Here is a 12,990-nt window from a genome sequence, read left to right on the forward strand (position 1 = left end):
GCTGTGAAGGAGAGGCATTAGACAGAACTTGATCTTCTGGACATTTTCATTTTAACTGCTTTTTGTTTTGTTCATTAATTTTTTTTCCTTCAGACTTCAGTGCAACTTAAGGTGCAAGTTCACTTTATACATCCATGGTGAATAGTCAGAAAGATGTGCAGAACAGGGTCTTTATTTTTGGGGAGTCTCACATTTAGGCACAACAGCACCAAATTAATGTTTTAGCATTAAGAATGACACAATGAGAATATGTGGTGAAAATGGAAAACAAATGCACTAACAAGAAAAAAATACTACTATATAGAAGAATTTTTATATGGTAGGATATTTAAACATCAAAAGAAAATATTTGGCAGTAGGAACATAAGCTTCAGGGTCCATTGTTTTTCTCTGTGAAAACCTTAGCTTTGGTTTAATGTAAGGAGGAAATCCCTAGTTGTTTTGTAAGTATGGCCTTTGGCAGATGAAGAGTGTTATGCAAATGATAGAAAGTGGAGTACCTTCTGCCTGATCATAATAGCATAAGCTCTAAGGAAAGTTTTTCCCTTTTTGTCCATAGGCTGTCTAGCAAGCAAAAAGAAAAGTATTTTCTTTCTGATTCTTCTGACTGCCAGCTTCCTTAGCACAGGGAGGAAGCACTTGCAGGTCCTCACCCATTCCCTCTCTGTGTGTGAAGTGAGCTCTGCTTGCAATTGACCCCAACAGCATCATTTTGCTGCTTTGAGAGTGGGCAGCCACCCTCTCCTGCTGTGGCAGGAGAGAAGGAAGCTTTAGCTGCAAATGACTGTGGCCACATCCTGGACCACAGGCTCTCCAGAAGTAGGAAATTTCTGCATATTGAGGGATGGAATAGTTTTAACAAGGTAATATGAAAACCTGGTAGTTTCAGGGCAACCAGTCAGAGTTTATGATCTCTGTGGATACTTCCTGACATGCAGGATTTGACAGCTTTCAGGAGACTGCCATCAGTGGGACTTCCTCAACCCATCATAAAATGCTTTAGAAGGGTGGATCTTGTTTCTGATAGCTGCTCCTAAGGTAATGTGTGTAGAATACTCCATTTCAGGAAGAAAAAATAAAAATGTGGGAGGAAAAGGTAAGAAGACTAGGGTCAGGAATTAGGTGGCTAGTGAATAAATAGCGTCTGAGTCTGAGTCTGGTTTTCCTTCATTCACCTTCATGGAACAGCATGAATTTCCTGAAAAGAAACTCCCATTAATGGTAAAAGTTCTACTTGGAAACTGCAGTGAAACATTTCTACTTCAATAATCAATTCAAATCTAGCAGTCATCCCTACCTTGGGCAGGTGTAGACCGGAGAGTGGCATAAAAGTACAAACAACCATCCTTCAGAATGCAGTAGTGCTGAATCCAGATATCTTTGCTCCTGTCCAGCTGGTGGAGAAGCCCCAGGCACTCAGGGTTCTTGATAGCCAATGGTGGGAGTGTAGTGTTATGCAGTGTGACATCTACCCACACATGATTCTGCAGAGTAAGTATGTAATGAAATGTTCTGGTAAAAAATTAAGGAGGACTTGCCGGTATGAAAAGACACAAGCTCTAGTCTTCTGTCAAGAAATTAGCTTTTGTTGTGAAAATGTTCTGAAAAGTTGTCTGGGCTTTGGCTGGAAAAGGGTTAATTTTCTTCACAGTAGCTAGTATGGGTCTATGTTTGGGTTTTGTGCTGAAAACAGTATTGACAACACAGGGATGTTTTAGTTATTGCTGAGGAGGGCTTGAACTGAGCCAAGTGCTTTCTGCCCTTCACCCCATCAGCGAGGAGGTTGGGGATGCACAAGGAGCTGGGAGGGAACTCAGCTAGAACAGGTGGCCCTAACCAACCTCAAGGATATCCCAGACCATACAACATGTTCAGCATTTGAAACTTGGGGCAGAAGAAGGAAGAGGGGGAAAGTTTGGAGCGGTGGTGTTTCTCTTCCTAAGTACCCATGACATATACTCAGGCCCTATTCTCCTGGGGATGGCTGAACACCTGCCCAGCCATGGGACGGGGTGAATGAATCCCTTGGTTTGTTCTTCCTCTGTGTATGGATTTTGCTTTACCTATTAAAATACCTTTATCTCAACCCACTAGTCTTCTCACTTTTAGTCTTCTGGTTCTTTCCCCCTCTCACACTGGGAGCTAGTGAGTGGGCAGCTGTGTGGTGCTGAGCTGCTACTGGGGTTAAGTTACAACAAAATTCAATGCTGAAAATGAAATTACATAACTCTGTATGTGATAGAAAATACCCAAATGTCTACTCTCTTCCTAAAATAATGATTTATCTTTTCTGCACCTATTTTATTTTTCAGTACATGTTTTGTAGGTACAAAAAGGATTACTTCACAGCTGTATGAAGTTTTTTTTTAATTGCCATATTGATTGCCTGACCTCAGTAGTCTTTACTCTATATAATCTAGCAAGACAAAACTCACCATCTGCTCTCTGGGTTTCAGAGAAAATGTTGTGGTTCCTGTCAGTGGGATATTGCATTCAGACTTGGATGGAAGCACTACCACAAACAAAATGTTTCCATTCTCTTCCCGGAACTTCCCTTCCCTTTTTTTTTACTGTATTGTAAATGGATGAATGCATGAATAATCCTTCTGTATGTCTAATGTTGAAAATCTTATATAACAGGTCATTTATGCATGCTACACTAAGGAAGGACTCTTTTGATATGTTTTGTCTATGTAAGCCTTTATTATCCTTTTTGGCTCCAGCTGTTTTATTGTTTCTTTAGGTTAGGATAAACACTTTTAATTATTTGATCTATTTTTGCTGTTTTCAAGTGTGTGGATGCCTTCATATTCTTTTGAGAAATGCTCAGGAAGAATACATTTGTAAACAAGTTTGGTTTTGCACTTATAACCTCGTGTGAAAGCTAAAGCCAAAAGAAATATATGTTTGATCAATTTTACTTCAGTGCAAAAGGTATTAGAACATCAAGCAACGTGGTTCACTGTTTTTAAACCTATCATTAAATGCTACTGAAGGAATCACTTTTTCTTTCACTCATTAATGCAGGTTTTAATCTGTACCTTGCAATTTTCATATTTTTATAAATATGGTCTGTCTACAGCAGGAGAGTAGGACTCACGGGGCCAGGAAAGGGCAGAATAAAATGTCTTTGACCTCTATGTCTGGAAATACTAAAATCAGCTTATCAATTCCCAGTTCAAGGGTCAGCCAGAGACCATTGATACTGAATTATGCTGGGCTGAGTAAGGTCTCCAAGTAGCAGCTCAAGATCAATTATGGCTGTATTTTTCGCAGCCACAGGGGCCAGCAAAGAACATAACAGTGTAAAGAGATGGATAAGTCAATTTTTATCAACATATTATCTTTCTTTATCTCTGAAAACACAAAAAATAAGAACTCAGCAATCATGTCTCATTGCCACCCAGTATTCTGTTGGAATACTTAGGAATACTTAGGAATATATGGCCCTAATCTTCTTTTACCCTGAACAGTATTACCTAAGGCTTAACAAAAGCTTGTGAGAGTCATCTTTACCCTTGCTTTCTGCCTGCTACACTAATTTAATGTTATGTTTCCAAACCAGCCTAAAGCTGCTCATATCTGGAGAGGGAGCATTTTGATTAAACCCACCATATCACAGCAAAGCATATAAGCTGAGTTATAATTCTGTATATGGCTCTTACATTGGGAGTGGTTTGCAGCCCAATAGAACAAAAGTGTGCAGGTTCCATGTTGTTGTCTGCACTTGACCATGTACAAACATAGCTACTCTCTCTCAGTCTTCTGCACAATCTGCTGTACACATGCTTCTCACCTAAATTCAACATTACCTGATGGATGGGATGCACTGCTTTATCCATAGCCTCTAGCCACCTGTAATACAAAAAAAGTGAGAATAGATTAGTTTGCTAGATCAGAACAAATATGCTTCTGCCTCTTCTGATTCTTGCTGACATATGCAGCATGCACAATATTCAGGATTTTTTAAATCAGAAAACTAACAGATTAAATCTAAATAAACATTGCTGACTCTCAAAAATTTAACTCTCAAAGCTTGCTGTATAACACATTGTAATAAATAAAGGCAATATTGCAGACAAGACAATCTATATATCAAAATATATAGTTCAAATATAGTTTAACTTGTCAGGCTAAATGATTACTCTCCTTGTCTTTGTTATAATGCAGGAAAACCCCTTAAACTGGAAACTATAGAATAAAGCAAGCTATTTGTTGACGAAGTTATTCTGTTGTGCCATGGATGATATAAAATTTGGAAATCGAAAATGCTTTGCTATTACAATGGCAGGTTATGTTAAGCAGTAACATGATATTAAAAAATGGGTGTATGAATACCAAATGATCAACTTAATTCACAGCTTTATTTTTCTGACAATTCACAGTAAAACAAAGAGGAAAATAAGACTTGATTATAGTACTTTTTGAAAGTTATGACTCCATTGCTTTTATTGTGGGTGATTTTAGTCTCTCTGTTTTGTCGCCTGTTGTCTTTGGGAAATGCAAAACAGTATTTTTAAATTCTAACTCTGCATCAAACCTGAAGACATTGCCTCTTATCAGAACCAACATGCTTTTGTGGCACATTTGCATTTTAAAATACTAAAATGAAAATGTGACAAAACGACAGAAAAGGAGATGAAGATGGGATTGTATTTATTACTAGCACTGTCCTTGGGCAGAAGAGAGACTGATAAGCAAGTCTACATCCACAGGAAAATTTACACTTCCATTTGATATAAAAGTGGGAGAGAAGGCATGAGAATAGGGCTGAAATTTTTGTTCTCAGGATAAATCAAGAAATCACAGGGTTAACAAAATGAGAACGTTAAAGATTTTATTTAAAGAAAAAAGCTATGAAACTGAAAAATAATTTTTGAAGCTTCTGCAATTGAGAAATAGAAACATTATCTTCCCTTAAGTTGCTGATAGATTTTTAATTTTTTTCCCTAAGGTAGGTATTGTGAACATCCTCCAAAGATTCAATCTCCTCCTTCCCACACTGGCGTAACAAAACAGAAGCCATTAAAATGAAAGATTACTTACCTCTTCATTTCTTGATTGGAAGTTGCACAGAAGTAGAAAATCCTGTTTCCATCTTGAGGTATACATTTAAAAACAAATGGTTTACCCAGACTGGTGTCGACACCAATTTCTGCTCCTTCCAGCTTTGTTACTTCCAGGGGTCTGCATTTCCCTTCATCCTGCAATTAGAAAGAAAGAGTGCCCAAAGTTCAGAAATAATATGAAACTAATCAAACACCCTCTAAACCTGCATCTCTCTTTTTGCTCTCTTAATTGTTTTTGGTTCATCAGAAGCCATATCTACATGCAAAAAAAAATTCTAGGTATGTATAGATATTCCAAACATTGAGGGTGCAGCTGAGTGATACCAGGATTTTCAAGGTGCACTGAAGCATTTAGGATCATGGGTCTCTCTGATAATCAGTGCAGTGGTTTCAGTTTGGTTTATGCAGAAACACTCACCTTATATGCATAGATACAGGCAAAAAAGGCTTATATTTGAAACTAGTGAGCAGAATTTCCATTCCTTTGCTAAGTTTCTGTAAATATTATTATGTTCATAAACCTTCCGATACAATTCAGACAACCATCAATGCAGAGCATTTCAAAACCCTTTTGCTTGTTTCTGATTGTATCAAAGCTCTTTGAGACTGAAGGGCACTGCCAATGTCTTTCCCTGTGGTTAGCAATAAAGAGCCATTAAGCTCCTTTATGCACATAGGTAGGTGAAACACTTTATCCCTACAATTTCCCAGCCCAGCTCTCCTTAAACACATCTTATAACTCAAAACAAAGGTGCACACATCTGGACAGTGAACTCTGGTTGTGTTTTAAAAAATATTGTCAGCCCCTTTTCCTTGATGATCTGTGACTGGAGCTCTAAAAATTGCATCAAATTTGGTGAGAATAAAATGAAAAAAGAAAGTTAATTCTGGGGCCTCTTGAAGAGCATGAGTGCAGTTTGCAAAATACACAGATGGTGGAGTCTCATAGAATAAAATTGGTTGATTGTTGGGAATTAATTAAATTTTGTCAGAAGGAGCTGAAGTGTAATTGCCTCATGTAAGTTCTTCTTAGCCTAAAAATAAACATAAAGAGCTTTCCTTGAACGAAATTCACTTGTGGGAATTAAATAGTTAAATACTTGATTGTATTCTCACTGGCACATGTAATTATCACTTTGTTACACATAATTCTTCTGTGCAAACAAAACAGTCCCTAATAATGACAACAGTATGAATAAATATTCACGAATACATTTCTTTGATTTCTACACTTCCTTGCCTTCCTTTTTTTTTACTGCCAAACTAAAGTTTTTTAATGTAAAAGTGAAGAAGTTGAAAGCAATCCTGCAAATTGACAGTGCTCTGTGACTACTTTACTTATACTGCCTTCAGACGCAAAATAACATTGCAAAGACAGCATAACAAAAATGTGTATTCAGGTCCAAATCCCATTCCTACAGCAAAGCACAGCCCGCGCTTTGCCAAGGAGGTTTTATTCAGTAGGATCCTGTCTATGGTCCTGCAGGCAAATGGTCACTTTAGATACTGAAATGATTGATTACTATTACTGCACATCCCTATAAACTTATTTTGTAAACACTTTCTGTGGTGTCTAGAATGAATGTAAATAGAAGTTCTGTGGCATCAAGAATAATTTATGTCCACTGTGTTTCAAATACATCTAGGAGTGGAATAAGATGGATTGGAAGCATTTAAAGGGAGACCAAATGCCCTTCACTGAATGATAGAGAGCTGTGCTCCCCTAATTCTGATAATCTAGACCAGAGAATCATTGAATTGTTAAGCTTGGAAAAGACCTCCATAATGATCATGTCAAACCATTAGCCCAGCACTACCTTGTTCATTTCCACCACCATGGCCTATGTGTCACATCCACACATTTGTAAGGGGTGTTTTTTCACTCATGTGGCTTTCATGCATAGGAGATCATTCCTTTGGCAAATATTCCTTTGCTACAAGAAGTGCCAAAGGTATATTGCCAAAAAGAAAAAAATTATAAAAGTAATTTCTTATGCCTGAGACTGAGGTTCAATCCATTGATGATACTGCCATTACAGAACTTAATATATCTATGTGATGCTGCCTGAGATGATCATATGTTTTATACAGACTTTAAATTAAGTAACTCAAATTTTATCTACTATTGTTCCATTCTGTGCCAAACTAAAATAATTTTTTTTCTTTCCTCAAGGTAGTGATCATCTAGTTTATGAATTCTAGGTAGAAGGCAGGAAGCAGGTGCTTTGTTACATGCTATTCTATGAACAGGAGAAATATCTGTAGTAACCATTCCTATACTGCTGGTTTTCCTAAGATGATCTGAGTTTTAGGTTAAATGTTTCTGAAAAAAAATTTAGAGTATTAAACAATGTATAATGATGAGAAACTGAAATCAGAAAGAAATAAAAATAGAAAGTTAGATGTCTCCTTCGTATATTGTATCAAATGCTCATTAAGGCAGTGCATATAGCCCTATTTAATTGGGTACAAGTAATTCCAGAATTCCAGTTATGCCATTAATAGTATTTCCTGAGTGATTCACTATACTCAAATTTTGTTCAAGTACAGTTATATTTGCTATACAAATTAAGTTTCTTCATGTATAACTAAGAAGCAGCTGAGGAAATATATGCACATTTCATGCTATCAGCAGTAAAAAAATATCAAAAGTAATGACATGAGTAACTATGAAATGAACTTGAAAGTAATATACAAAAGAGTCTGCAACTACTAGCAAGACGGAATGAAAGTAACTTTACAGAAAACAATATCAAATCCTAGAAGGAATCTAAAAGACAATGTGAAAACTGAGCAGTGCTAGAAAGCAGAAAATGAAGTCTTGGCTACCTTGGGAGACTGGCAGTAGGAAGTGTGAGGCAGTTGCCCTGAAGTCACTGGTTCAGATTGGTTTCAGGTCAGTAGTGGCATGACCAAATTTTGACTGTCTTTCAAAAATATCTTCCTGGATGTCCCTCAGTGTTCTTAAAATAGACATCTCTTAATTGAGACAGGGAACTGAACTTTTTTTTCTTTTTGCTTATTTCTTATTTGCCTAGCTTTCTCCATCATAGCTGATGTATCCACAACCCTCCCTGGCATTCTCACCATCTATTCTTTTCTGGTTTTCTCTGACCAGCTTCTCCTTGAGGTCTGATGCTGCTTGCTTAGTATATCACTAAAATCTTCTTCTCCCTATTCCTTTTTTTCTAATCACTGTATTTGTGGTAGGCCATTTTTTTGGTTCTCTAAGGAAATTACAGCTAAAGCTTGTTTACATTTACTCCTTCTTTGAGCTGGGCACATCAATGCAGAGAAAAGACAAATGCTTTTTATGTCTTTTTTCCTTGCATCTGTTTCCTTTGCCCTTGAAGAAAGTGTTTGCATATGTCAGTGAACAGGCAGCTCTAGACTCCACAACAGTGCATATGGCATTTTTTTCCCAGTAGAGATGAATTCACTTAGTTTATCATTTTGTTTTGCTTTAAATAATTTACATATAAACTAGAGAGAGTAGAATTATACTGAAGAACAAAACAATATGGAAAAACATTTAAAAGCCTCTCTGATTTGAAGAACCTAATTATCCTACACAAAACAGTATTGGCTGTCAGATGAAGTACAATCAAATGGTCTCATGGAATGGTTAGTCTTCACATTCCAATAGGTCCAGTTGGCTCTTTCTTGAGGTTGAGTAATTTGTTGCAATTAAAAGGTAATGAACAGTTTGCAGGACCAAGTCTCACAGAAAGAAATATTGAATTAAAATTTTGAACAACTTGAATCAGATCAAATAATGTATCTGTGTATGACTTCCTCTGGGTCAGGGTATGCAATCTTTTAAGCCAAAATTAACATGTAAATCATCAGCCAGCATTATTTCTCATTTCTCAATAGAAATAATACAGAGTATGTGTTGGAGACAATGGATTCAGCAGGTTCTTAAATGTCAATTGAAAAATATATTCTAGAGCCATGGGAGTCATGGTAAACGTTAAGAAATCAGACTATACACAGGCTCTATATAAAGTGGCAGCTTCCAGCCTATGGTGATACAGCTCCAAACAAGAATGAAGAACAAATAGAAGTAATACCTTCATGAGCAATGGGTCAGACCTAAATCTATTTCTGCTAAGCCTTTTATATAAAGTGATTAGGCTTAGCAATGAACACACAGGCTTGTTCAAGAGAACAAAGGACTGAATATCTGTCATAGATTGAAATGCTCTGAAGGCTCTGCACATGGCAGGCAAGGGATTTCTTTCTTGGTGTAATAACTGGACTCCATATACCACAGAAATTAAAATAATTTAAAAGCATTTTTTTCCTTCTCTCTTCTATTCTAAGGGAAACAGTGATATGACCTAACATCTAATGATTTAGGTGATGTAATAGCTATTTACCAGATTGGGTGTAATTGTTTTGGATGATAAGAAATACATGTCTTCTCACTGCCCTCCCCTCAGCTTTGAGATACTTTGTCTTAGTTACACTATGTCTAAGGGCTTCCTAGAGGCATTAAACTTGTGAGCTTAAGAAATGCAAATAATAATTCTCTTTTTAAAAGTGACATTATTATATATGATTACAATGAAGTCTGTCAAAAAGCACATTCCTGTCTTTCAATGCTGCCACAGGAAGAGTGCTTTTCAAGAGTGTATGTTGTAGTTTTCTTATAACATGTTTCAGAGTATTATCAGCATGAACTGTCATGAAGGCCATTTCTCTGAGACTTGGGGCTACACATGAAAGTCGATTTTCTCTTTATTCAGAGTTCAGTCTCTCACTACAGCTGAATGTCTAAATCATGCTATTTTCTACTGTCAGGGCAATAGTTTCCAACTTGACTATTCCTTCCAAAGTAACTGCTCCTACTTCCTTCCTATTACAGCTTCTTCTTTTGACTTTCCTACTTGGAGTCCATACAAAATGCTGGCAACAAACCCATACCCTTTAGATCTTTATTTCCAACTACTATAGTTCTACATCATTCTTAGCTGAGGGAATTGGACAGTGAAATGGAATAAATTACAAAAATAATACAAGGACCTGATAGAGCTGGTTTGACTAGAATTAATCAATCTCTGACTTCTGGAAAGGAAGTCTGCCATGGAGATATATTGATAACACTTTCCTATTGGAGACAGGCCTCTTTAGAGTTTCTCCTAGACGAAAATCACAATGATATTTATTTATTAATTTCCTTTCAGGAGATAGATTAGTTATCTCTCTCACTATCCTCTTTACTGGGGCCTACTTATGTCCAAAGGGCTGAAAACAGTTCCTAGAAACACTGCAAGATAAAAACCAGAGAGGAGCTTGTTATGTTTTTTTAATTTATCCAATCTTACTTAGCAATAAAGCAATGATTAATTGAAACTAGGAAATTCTGGCTTTCACTGGCACTTTTAGTGGTTTTGTAAAAGCCAGTATTAAATTTGTTGAACTCCTTACATGATGGATATTTATAATGAGGAATTTTAGGAAACAAATTTTTTATTATAATGCCTTCTTAATCCTTGTGTTTTCCTATTAACCTTTGAACACTGTTAGCCCTCTAGCAGGTACGTCCCTATGATAAGTGAATGCATGCTCCACAGTCTTTGTACCCCTTAATGGCCCATTTGTTCCTGGGTCCTGGAAATTATGTTCCTTTTCTTTAATGAAGGCACAAGACCAGTATTTTTTTATCCTGAAGACTGCAACATATTTTAAGGTTTTCAAGTTAGCTGTCATGTTCTAAAAGTGACTTGCTGATGACAGCTTAGAGATTTAACATGTTGAAATTATACTCTGCTGCTGCTATCTTATTGGTCTCATGTAAAGCTGATTAAGACTTATTTGTCCTATACTGAAGTCTTCACTACAAACATTTTGTGATGACTTTGCAGTCCCTTTACTGTGATGAACAGCAAGTGGTACTTTTGGAGGAGCAAACGTTGCTATCTGTAAAGAAAGGATCAGTGTGTGACTATGTTGATGTGTTTTCAGCTTTCCCTGAAAAAATGTGTTAAGTTCAAGCACAAGAAACTTGTCTGCTTATACCTGCCTTAGGGAAGGATTTAAGTGTACATTCATGTCTGTCTCCTCATAATTTCCAGACATCTTTCCTTTAAGAGAAAAACTGTACAAAACTGAAAAATAAGGATTTAGCATGTTTGAGAAAATCCAGTGTTCTGGACAACAGGGGATCAGACCTGTAGAATATATGGTGGAACTCCATGGTTGCCAAGTGTTGGCAAAAGTATTATAAATCATTTATTTCTGCTGATCTCAGTAATTTACCAAAACCAAGGTTCTAACCCAAAACATCTCTGCTCTGAGGTGGCAAACACTGCTACAACCACTGAGGTGAAAAATATGTTTTAACTACTGATATGGATTGCAGAGTCAAAGATATCTGTTGGCAGCATCTGTTTGAGGGAAAAGAAAGTAACCTTGCATGGGAAGTGACTGAATATTTTCCAACAGCTCTCACTTCACCACTGTGTGATTGGCTAGAGATGATGCAAAAAGAGCAGCAATTACATGGGAGAGTCAAATGTAGAAAACTCTACAAATCTTCTCTTTAAGCTAGGCGGGAAGAGAAAAATTCAAGATGGATAATTTCTGGTTGTAGATTACAATGAGGAGGAAATCTAGCTCCCTGTGTTTTTTGATATGGACAATAGCAGAGATTAACCACTCTTTCCTTTCTCCACTACAAAACATTATATGCTGCATTTCAGGCTTAAATAAAAAGCCAAGTTGTCTTCTTACACAACTGGAAACCAAGCATGGCCTTGCTGGAGTCACTGGAAATACACCAATGTAAGCTGATGTTCTTAACAACAGAATGAAGATGAGTAAATGGATTACCCTGGCTATTTTGCTGGATAGTGACAGCTCTTCCTGAAGTTTTTTTCTTCCTGAATTATTCTTGCCTTCAATTAACTATTTCAAAGAACTTCCTAGATACAGTAAGTGATTTTTTTTTTTCCTCTGGAATGAGGCAAGACCTGAAACATAATCTTGCCAATTTAATCATGCAGCTGCCATAAAACATAAAAGCTGTGTTAAACGAAAAATATTATTTGTAATTCCCTTAGAAAAAAAAAGTGGGATGAGCAGTCCTGTTTTACATCCTGAGAGAAATCACACCAAAAGAAAGAAGTGCCAATGAATCCACTTGAGATCCCTCTTATTTCATTTGGGCATTAGATCCCTCAGTAGTGAAGAACTGTATTTCTCTCTCTCTCTTCTCTCTCTCTACTTCTCTCTCTATCTCTCTCTCGTACTAAACGACTGTTCAGGGTACCCTGTAAACACATGAGGCAGTAAAGAAAATCCTTGTGTTTTCATCTGCTAAAATAGCATCTCAATATTTCAGTTTTCTGAAATGTATTCTTTGGAGTCCAGGGACAGAGAGCAAAAAACCAGCATGAAACATTTTTGAAAGTAATTGAAGGGCACTAGTCTGGGATAATGCAAGAAAATAAGCAGTATTTTAATAAGCAGTATAACTTAGGTATTCTATAAAATCTTTATGCAGTACTTTAAATGTATTTACTCTTTTTAAGAAAAAAGCAAATGCACATAGTTTGCATGATTAAAATATTTATTATCTTAGTGCAACAAATAAGGTAGTTGAGGAACAAATGAATTAAAAGAAACCTACTAGTTGAAAGGAAGAAGTGAAAATGTAAGTAAATCTTAGTGAATGTAAGATTATGAGGCACCTTCTAATCCTCACTCCAATTTATCTAACACTCTGATATTTAATTGATCAAAAACTGGAAAGTGTTTGATGCATTTTCACATTTCAGGAGTTTGATGATGGATCTGGTTATGATAAAATGAAATCTCTCCAAAAGAATGTTTCCTATATGTTTGAATCTTTTTAGTGTGAGGTATTTTACTTGGTTTTGTTTTGACGCCAGAATAGCTAGTGCTGAAATAAAGC

This window comes from Vidua chalybeata, chromosome Z, assembly GCF_026979565.1.
Source record: "Vidua chalybeata isolate OUT-0048 chromosome Z, bVidCha1 merged haplotype, whole genome shotgun sequence".
NCBI lineage: Eukaryota > Metazoa > Chordata > Aves > Passeriformes > Viduidae > Vidua > Vidua chalybeata.